Source organism: Aethalodelphis obliquidens, unplaced genomic scaffold (genome assembly GCF_003676395.1).
Source record: "Aethalodelphis obliquidens isolate GAN/ISIS:26980383/991018 unplaced genomic scaffold, ASM367639v1 scaffold29, whole genome shotgun sequence".
In the NCBI taxonomy this organism is placed as follows: Eukaryota; Metazoa; Chordata; class Mammalia; order Artiodactyla; family Delphinidae; genus Aethalodelphis; species Aethalodelphis obliquidens.
Genome location: NW_020837973.1, coordinates 8,132,787 through 8,142,551, shown reverse-complemented (window position 1 = coordinate 8,142,551; position 9,765 = coordinate 8,132,787).

Genomic DNA, 9,765 nt, shown 5'->3' with positions numbered 1-9,765 from the left:
CCCTCTTCCTGGTTTGTAGACACCCGCTTCCTTACTGTGTCCTCACGTGACCTTTCCTTGGTGTGTCGGGGCTCTCCCCTTATGACCTCATTTAAACGTAATTGCCTCCCAAAGGCCCCATCTCCAAATACTATCACATTGGGGATCAAGGCTTCAGCATATGAACTCTTGGGGGTGAGGAAGAGCACAAACATTTAGTCCAGGGTATAATAAGAAATAAGTTTGGAAAAGTTGGTTAAGCTTAGAATACAGAGGACATATCAAGACCAATAAGGAATGCATGTAGAAAAAAATTTGAAGTTAATTGATACCATTAATGCCATTGATCATGACGATGTCATGATCAGTGATATCCTGGTTCTGTCCTCAAGAACTGGCTGGCTTAGAAAAGACTTTGACTATAATCATTTTTTTTTTTTTGTATAAGAGTGTATCCACAGCAGAAGGCTTCAAGGAAAGCTGATGAAGAAGTTGCCCATTGGTCTGTGCTGATTTGCAAAGAGTTTGCTGCTGGTTGACCATGAGGTTAATACAGAAATTGAGAATAAGCATTTAGAAACTTTTGTTTGCTGAATTTTAAAAACTTGGCCTCGCATTTTATTATTGTATTTATTTTTAATAATTTATTTTTATTGTACATTACAAAGGTATTGGTCTGTCGTTTCTTGGAAATTAAGGATAATACACTGAACCTTTATTAATGAGTATTTGAGAAGCACTGACCTGGTAGGGCCATTAATAGCAGACTCTGAGGTTGTTCTATTCTTGTTCAAATCCTCACACTGTCAGTTGCCATTTGCTTAACCCCAGGCAGTTATTTAACTTTTCTGACTCGTATTTCTTGGGATAATGGTACCCACTTTATAGGATAGAGGCAATGTGAGTGTTAATTGAGATACTCTATCTAAAATTGTCTGCTCAATGTTTAGTATTTAGTGTTTAGATTGTATTCTGCAATATATATTATTATTGTCTCAGGAGTGCACATGAATAGTGAAAGAAATTTAGCAGAACCTGGATATATATATTTTTAACATCTTTATTGGAGTATAATTGCTTTACAATGGTGTGTTAATTGCTGCTGTATAACAAAGTGAATCAGCTATACATATACACAGATCCCCATATCTCTTCCCTCTTGCACCTGGATATTTTTAAGGTGAGATTTTTGTCCTAGAAATGCTCAAATCTTTCCTGACAATTATCCTTTCACCCTATTAGGTTCCTGTGAAAGTAACATATGAAAAATAGATAATTAGGAGTCAAAACACCACTTTATTAATAGTTGCACATACACAGTGCAGAGCTGGTAAAAACCTGAGTTCATCTACTGAACGATTATTGAACAAATGCATCCTGAGGGTCTCCTGTGTGCCAGGCAGTGTGCTGTACACTGAGGATTCAGTGGAACCCAAAACAGACATGACATTTGACTTTACAGAGGAGGGGGAGGGAGGAGAAGGGGAGGAGGGAGGGAGGAGGAGGAGGAGGAGACAGACTAAAACAAAATCATCCCATAAGTAAGTGGATACTGTATCTGAAATTACAAAAGAGATGTATTTGGGGCCACGTAACAGGGATTTTTCCTGATTGGAGATGTCAGGGAAAACTTTTAGAGGAATTGTGCTTATATTGAGAATGAATAGGCATTACCTAAGTAAAAATTAATGTGTGTAGAAGAACTGCCTGTGCAAAGGCCCTGTGATTAGGGGGAGTAGGATAAACATAAGGACTAAAATGTGGCTGTAGTACAGCTAATGGGGGATGGCATAGCATGAGATAAAGATGGAGAGCTTGGGTTTAGATCATGCGGCTCTTTAAAAGTCACTCTAAGAAAATTTTTTCCTAACAGTAATGGCAAGCCATTGAAGGGGGTTAATCTGAGGAGGCTGATGTAAATGCTCAGACTTCTAAGATGATCTCTGCCCCCTGGTGATACTCCCGGTATAATCCCCTCTCCTTGAGTGTGGGTAGAATCTGTGACTTTCTTCTACCTCATAGAATAAGGTAATGGGATGTCACTCTGATGATAACATTACACCACATTAGACTCTGCCTTAACAGACTAGAGTAAGACATTATCCCTTGGCTTGATGAAGTGAGCAGGCATGTTGAGGAGGTTCACATGACAAGAAACTGAGACCTGTAGGGTCTGAGGGCAGCTTCTAGTGGTCAGCCAGCAAAAACCTGGAGCCCTCAGTCACACAGCTGCAAGAAGATGAATTCCACCAACAACTTGAAGGATCCTAGAAAAAGATTCTTACCCAGCCAAGCCTTCAGATGAAAATACAGCCCAGCTGACAACTATATTGCAACCTGGTGAGACCCCAAGGAGAGGACATAACTAAGCTGTATCTGAATTTCTGACCCAGCTGTGAAATGATAAATTGTGTTATTTAAGCCACTGAGTTTTGGTAATTTGTTATGCAGCAATAGAAAACAAATACTTTATTTTAATGTAACATCCCTGTGGTTGCTTTTAGAGAACAGATTGAAAGAGAAAAGAGTGGATGAGGACAGATCGGTAACATAGGTGAGAGATGAAGTAATGGTGGGGAGATGGGGAGATGGAGAGGAGTAGAATGATTTGAGAAACATTTAGGAAGTACTGAGTGGAGAGGGTAAAAGAAGGGCATGTAGGAAGTGATTCTTTGGATTCTGGCTTGTGGTGGATCAATGACTTTCCTGAAAATTTGAGAAAATGCAGATTAAATATATTGAAAAAATATGATTAAAGACATTGAAGAAATACTGAAGCAACCAAGACTTGAAGGGCCGATAATCCAGAGGGAAGGGAACTACAGAGAGGTAAGCTAACTTTCTGTGAATTACTTATTTCTTCAGAACATTTACAGTGGGTGAGGGGTTGAAAAACCAGGAAGAGATCCCTAGATAAAAGGTAGAGAAAACAACCAAGCTTGTAGCATGAGGTTGGAGAACAAAAATCTGTAATTTGAAATTGCCAAGGTAGGTAGAACAGGAGATGCCAAAGTCCTGGAAGTAAGCATAGCGTAGAGAAGTAAGTCCAACCTTCAGTGATTTCCCCCCTCAGGATATTTGCCTGATTATTAAGTTGCTCTGGGAAAGATGCTAAGAAGCTATTAAAAAGCAGAAAAGAGATTTTGGCTATCTTGAGGTTTTCAGTAGACAAAAATTGGAGGGCAGGACTTGCCAAGGAGGAAAGGCAACAGTTAAACATCAAATACCCCAGGTTTCCAATTTGGACCAATGGAAAGGTATATCCTAGAAGTAGAAATGAACCAGAGACAGACAGAGACTTACAAAAACTTCCACCTTGCCTCAAATCAGTTTAGCATGGGATATGAGCTTAGATTAGGTTAAGGTGGTCTATTTCAATATAGACTGCCTACCAGAATGTAGGGTGAACTTTCACTGCAGGGAGATAATGTGTTCTAGAGACTTTTCTATTTTTAGTAGATAATGCCTGACTTTAAATAAAAAAAAATTACCAGACATACCAATTAACAGGACTGAGAAAAAAAAAGACAATAGAAACAGACCCACAAATGATAGACTTTTCACACATATACATGAAAATAACTGTGCTTTAATTTTCCAACTTTCTTTTTCAGATCAATTGTTTATTGATTTTTTTCCCTAAAATACTATATATTTAAGGAAACTTCTAAACTGAAAAGAGTTGACAAATTTTGGTAAATCTATAACAAAGGAATAAGAATTTCTGCTGGTAAGTTTTCATGACAAACGCAGATATGCATCCGCTTTCCAAGCAAGATATCAAGCTCACTGGAAACATTGAGTTAAATGTATAGCTGTGGTGGTGGCAGCCATTTCACTGATGTTTGAGTTACACAAAATAGAGTTTTGCTCTCCCTCCCCTGCCCTGTGATTACAGTGTAGCTTCCTGCCCCAGCATGTCTGCTCCATGATAATTAAGGATGCTCTAAGAAACCCTCATGCTATGGAGTGAGACCCAGCTTTTGTTTGCTCATGAGGAATATGGTCAACTGTGTTATCTGCAACTGCTGGGAAGACATGGCAGCTTGTACAGTGTTCTGCTGTGGAAAGGACTAAGGCTAGTTAGAAGTTGGACCTACAGCTGACCAGTGAGGATAGACTTCCCTGTAGTAGGCTCCATTTAAGTTTGCAGCCACTATGGAAAACACTATGTGCAGTATGGAGGGTCCTCAAAAAAGTAAAAATAGAACTAACAAACATATGATTCAGCAATTACATTCCTGGGTATATATCCCCAAAAAAATTAATTCAAAAAATCCATGCACCTCAATGTTCATAGCAGCATTATTTACAATTGCCAAGATATGGAAGCAACCTAAATGTCCATCAACAGAATAATGGATAAAGAAGATGTGGTAAATATATACAATGAAATACTACTCAACCATAAAATGAATGAAATTTTTCCATTTACAACAACATGGATGGACCTAGAGAGTATTACGCTTAGTGAAATAACTCAGATAGAGAAAAACAAATACTCTTTGTTATCACTTTTATATGGAATATAAAACAAATGAACGTATAAAACGAAACAGGAACAGACTCACAGATATAGAAAACAAATTAGTGGTTACCAGTGGTGAGAGGGAAGGGAGGAGGGTCAAGATAAGTGTAGGGAATTGAGAGGTACAAAATACTATGTATAAAATAAATAAGCCACAAGGATATATTGTATAGCATAGGGAATATAGCCATTATTTTGTAATAATTTTAAATAGAGTAAATCTATAAAAATTTGGAATCACTGTTATATACCTAAAATTAATATAATATGGTAAATCAACTATACCTAAATTAAAAAAAAAAAACTGTGCTTGATTGTCTGGGCTGGAATTTGACTTCACCTTACTTTCAAGATAATACATTAATCTGTTGCTGTTTCATGGATGCTGCCAAAAACATGAGACTCCTGGGTCAGAGGAAGGACTTTGCTGCTCTTGGCTCAGCAAGCAGCATGAGCATTGGCAAATTTGCATTGCTCCTTTCTTCTCAAGTTCCACAGGGGCAATGTGATATGGCGCAGATGAATGCTATATATTCAGTGGGTTTGCGTGACAGCTGAGGAACACTGAACTTAGGAAATCCCTGCTTTATAGCTAGCAATAAGAAAGCCTACTCTTTGTCCTAGAGAAAGACATTACATTATTCCTCAAAACTGCTGGATGAAAATGCAATCTTGAGAAATGGTCTAGGTAAAGGGTGGCCAGGGCCTTACATTCTTGGCATCCACAGCAGAAAGAGAAAGTGATGCTTAGAGCCCAAGAGAGATTGCCTCTCCCAACATGCTATGCTCCAGAAAATAAATGACAGAGTGGAGAATGTTATCAAGTACTGAAATCTGTAAAATAGAATCATTTGAAACTCTAGAAGTAAAATACTCAATAAATACAATTAGAAAATCATTGGATGAATGTAATAGCAAATTTAACCAATCAGAAGAGAGAATTAGTGAGCTTAAACTAAGAGAAAATATCCAAGCTGAAGCACTGAAATGCAAAAAGCTGAACACATATAAAGTAAGAAACATGAATTACTGTGAAAAACGCTAATATATGTATAATTGTTGTCCTCAAAGAAGAGAGAGAGAAAGGGGCATAAGCAATCTTTCAAGAGAAAATGATAGATTAAACACATTCAACCCCATATTCTAGAAGCTCTGTGATTCTCAATCTTAATAAATTCAAAATATTGCAATAGTACTGCAAAAACCAAATGACAAAGAGAAAGCAGAGAGGAAAACAAGACACATTACTCTCAAAGGAGAAATAAATAAAGACAGAAAACTGACTTCTCAAAGAATATGATGAAATTCAGATGATGATAGAATAACATCTTTAAAGTGCTGAAAGAAAATAAAGACCAACCTAGATTTCTATGTCTTGTGAAAATGCCTTTTAAAACTCAATGTGAAATAAAGACAATTTTAGGTAAAATCTGAGAGATTTTGCACTAGCAGACCTTCATGAAAAAAATTCTACAGGGAGTTCTTCAGGCAAAAGAAAAAGAATCCCATTGGAAAAACAAAAATACAGTAAGAAATGAAGAGCAAGAGAAGTGGTAAATATAAATGGATATTGACTCTACAAAATAATAAAAAAGTTTTGGAGGGCTTCCCTGGTGGCGCAGTGGTTAAGAGTCCGCCTGCCGATGCAGGGGACGCGGGTTCGTGCCCCGGTCTGGGAAGATCCCACATGCCGCAGAGCGGCTGGGCCCATGAGCCATGGCCGCTGAGCCTGCACGTTCGGAGCCTGTGCTCCGCAATGGGAGAGGCCACAACAGTGAGAGGCCCGCGTACCGCAAAAAAAAAAAAAAAATTAATTAAAAAAAAAGTTTTGGGGATCTAAAATATATGTAGAAAATACAGAATTAAAATGCATGACCGTGATGTTTCAAAAGACATGAGTGGGTAAATGGAGTTAATGTTTTGTAATGTTATTTGGAGAATAACATTACAAAATCTTAATTCATGTTAGATTTTAAAGAGTCAAGGATGCATGCTGTAATCTTTAGAGTCACTACTAAAAGACAGTAAGATAATGTATAAACTGAAAACAGAGGACAGAGATAGGAAAATATAAACAGAGTGAATATTGGTGTTGTTCATTCAGATGGTGAACTCTGGAAGAGTTTTAAGAGGAGATGTAAATTTGGTGGTTGGATGAATTAATGTGGCTCTCAGAAGAGATGTCTGGGCCAGGGATAAGCTTTTTTGAGGCAACTGTTTTCCAGGTAGAATTGAAGAAGAGTGAGGAATATTCTATTTGCACAGGTCAGTCCTCAGTTTATCTCACCTTTTCTGTGGCTTACAGTGAAGTGACTGATGGAATGGGTAGCAAATCCCCAGGAAGGAACCAGATGCACCTGAAATACAAGGCAGTGAGGGGTACAAGAGTCCAAAGCTTCTAGTGCATAGTCATCTCTTTTTCTGGTAATCACGATCCATCCACAGTCACCCTCCTAAATGATTGGATTTAGAGCTCTTCTTGGAGTACAGAAGTTTTGAAATGGTGAGTAGAACTGGGTCTGATAAGAGAAGGGGGGTGAAAGTTACTTTTCCCCTTGATATGTCACAATGAATAATATATCACATTAAATATTCTATATTAAATTAGCCAAGATATAAACACAATTGTTAAAGTTGGAAAGCAAGAATAATGACTATAATTTTAAAGATATAATTTCCTGTAATGGACTACTTTTTTTTTTTTACATAGGTGTGTTTACCTTTACACCCTCTGACAAAACTGTACATAAAAAATACCCATCTGCTTTTGAGTCTTGTGAGATACTCAATACCTCTGGTGTGAAACTTGGGAAGAATTTTGCTCATTCGTTCTTTATTGACAGCATAACTGAGCTTTGAGTCATTTTGCACTTATTGGATTCCTCAAGCACAATTTCTCATGTTTTGGTGCAGAAAAACACCTTCCCCATGTTGAAACTGTCAAGGGTGTTGTGATCGTAATTTCAAGGAGTTCCATCATTTCACTGAAAGCTTCTCTTCTTTATTTTGTCTTAAGGAAAAAAAGAGTAATGGACTAGATTTTCATTCACTTATGAGATCTGCTTGTCTTTATAAAAGACTAAGGCTGTCTTTAGTGTATTTCATTGTTTTCTAAAACAGGATTAGTTTTATTGCTGATATTATGTATGAATTCTTACCTCTTGCTTTTCACATGGAAGCTTGAGAGTCAAAACCCTGGGAATTCAGCCTAAATTATTTTTCCTTTTTGCATGTGTGCAATGAGTTCCCATCATCCTCTCCTGCCTTCATGCCCGCCCCCTCTGCTGCTATAACAAGACCTGGTTATGTGGTACATCTGTCTCCTTGGATTCCCAATGGCAAGCACAGCATCCTGGTGCCTGTGCAGCTCAGTCTCCATCACAGCAGTGGTGACAGAGGCCTGTCTGATGCTGACTATGTCATGGTCCACATTATGTCTGCCAACTACAAATTGGCACTTGCCATCTACCTCTACAAGGATTAAGTCATGAGCTGCTGCAGCTGCTGACCTTCAACAATCCCTGAAAGGAGTCCAAGGTGGCAATCAGGAGTGAGGCCCTCTGTGCTCTGGGAAAAACTGGCAGAACAGGTCTTCAGATAATTAGATATTTTCAGGACAAGGTTTTATGAGCCCAATTCTTGCATCTCCTTGTATCTAGAAAAGCACTAAAATTTTTCATGGTGATGTCTGCTCCTCGTGACTAGCAGTAACCTTCATAAGACGAGCAGAATGTTCTGCAAAAAATATGAGCTTGATTGCATGTACTACTCCTTCACCAAAAACATATATAATGACCTTCCCCCTTACCTCTATGGAGCAGTTTCTCAGAGCTATCTCCCAGGCTATAGTCCTCATTTTGCCCCCCAAGAAACTTAACTCTCACTTTGTGCATTTTTTTTTTCAGTTGACATGTCTTTTAACAGGCTTTTGTAATAAGCACTCCAGCCTGCACGTACATATCCAGTTAGTCTGAAACTCAAGTCTCCCAACCTCCCCACTCACATGGCATTTCAGATCGCTGGTTTAGTCCGCTGCTGCTGTTTAAACACCTAGCAGAGAAAACACTGAAGGTCAGTTTTCTCGATGTGAATCATTTCCAGCTCTGAAGATGACCTTAAGGGACTGAGCTTCCTTCACAATGATATCATCGCACCTTACCCCCTTCCTAAAATATTCATATCAAAGAATTCTTTTCCCTGGGCTTATTATGGTGAGATGCTTAGGAGAGCTGCTCTTTCAGAATGAAAGTGTTGTTCAGTGTTTAAAGCTCCCAGAACTTCTGATTGATTCCATATTGAGAACTGTGGACATTAAAATCAGAGGCAAATGTCAGTGATAACCCCAAGTTTCTGAAGAACAGAAATCTCTGCATCTCGAGGTGTCACTTCACATTATTTATGCATAACTTGCATACCACAAATTCTGTTTGCAGCTTTTTCTTTGCATACTTGGGGCAAAAAAAAAAATAGGGCTGAGAGATGTCTCGGCTGTCACGATGGGTGGACCTCTCCTCAGGCTGTTTCGATGAGGCATCTGCATTTTAAGAGGAATATTCTAGTCCCCTCTCCAGTCTCCTGTGCTCTCACAGACTCTTGGGGACTCTTGTTCCTACACTGATTTCTCAGACTTGGGTTCTGGGGAAGAACCAGGAGCCCACTGATGTTTCTGGAGGAGGTCAGGGATGCACAGTGTGAGTGGCACAGAGCAGTGCACTGTCCCAGGCAGTGTGCCTAGACACTTTTACAGATTCCCGGGCCCCAGCCCCAAACTAGAGAACCAGAATTTCAGGGACTGTGCCCAGGGGTCTGTGCTCTTTGAATGCTCCTCAAACGATTCTGATCCTCCTGCTCGTTTGGAAACTACATCCCTGGGGCAGAAGTCCCTGTATATCACCCATGGGCTTGATGGAGATGTTCACCATAGCCAAGGCTTGGTCTGTGGTGTGATGAGATTGAGGAAGCAAGCCTGGGACTGAAGATATTAGAGAAAAGGGGAGACCATTAGAGACACACACTGTCTTACACAACAGCAAGCAGATGTTTCTTTCAACACCTCTTTATTGTGTACCTACTATGTGCCGAGTGCTTTTCTTGATGCTGGGGACACAGCAGTGAACAAGACAGAGAAGATCCCTGCTTTCAAGGAACTTACAGTCCAGTCAGGCAACCAACCAACCAACCAACCAACCTACCAAGTAAACTGTTAGAGCCACTTCCACCTACATAAACTAACAAATCCAGAAACATTCATCAGTACA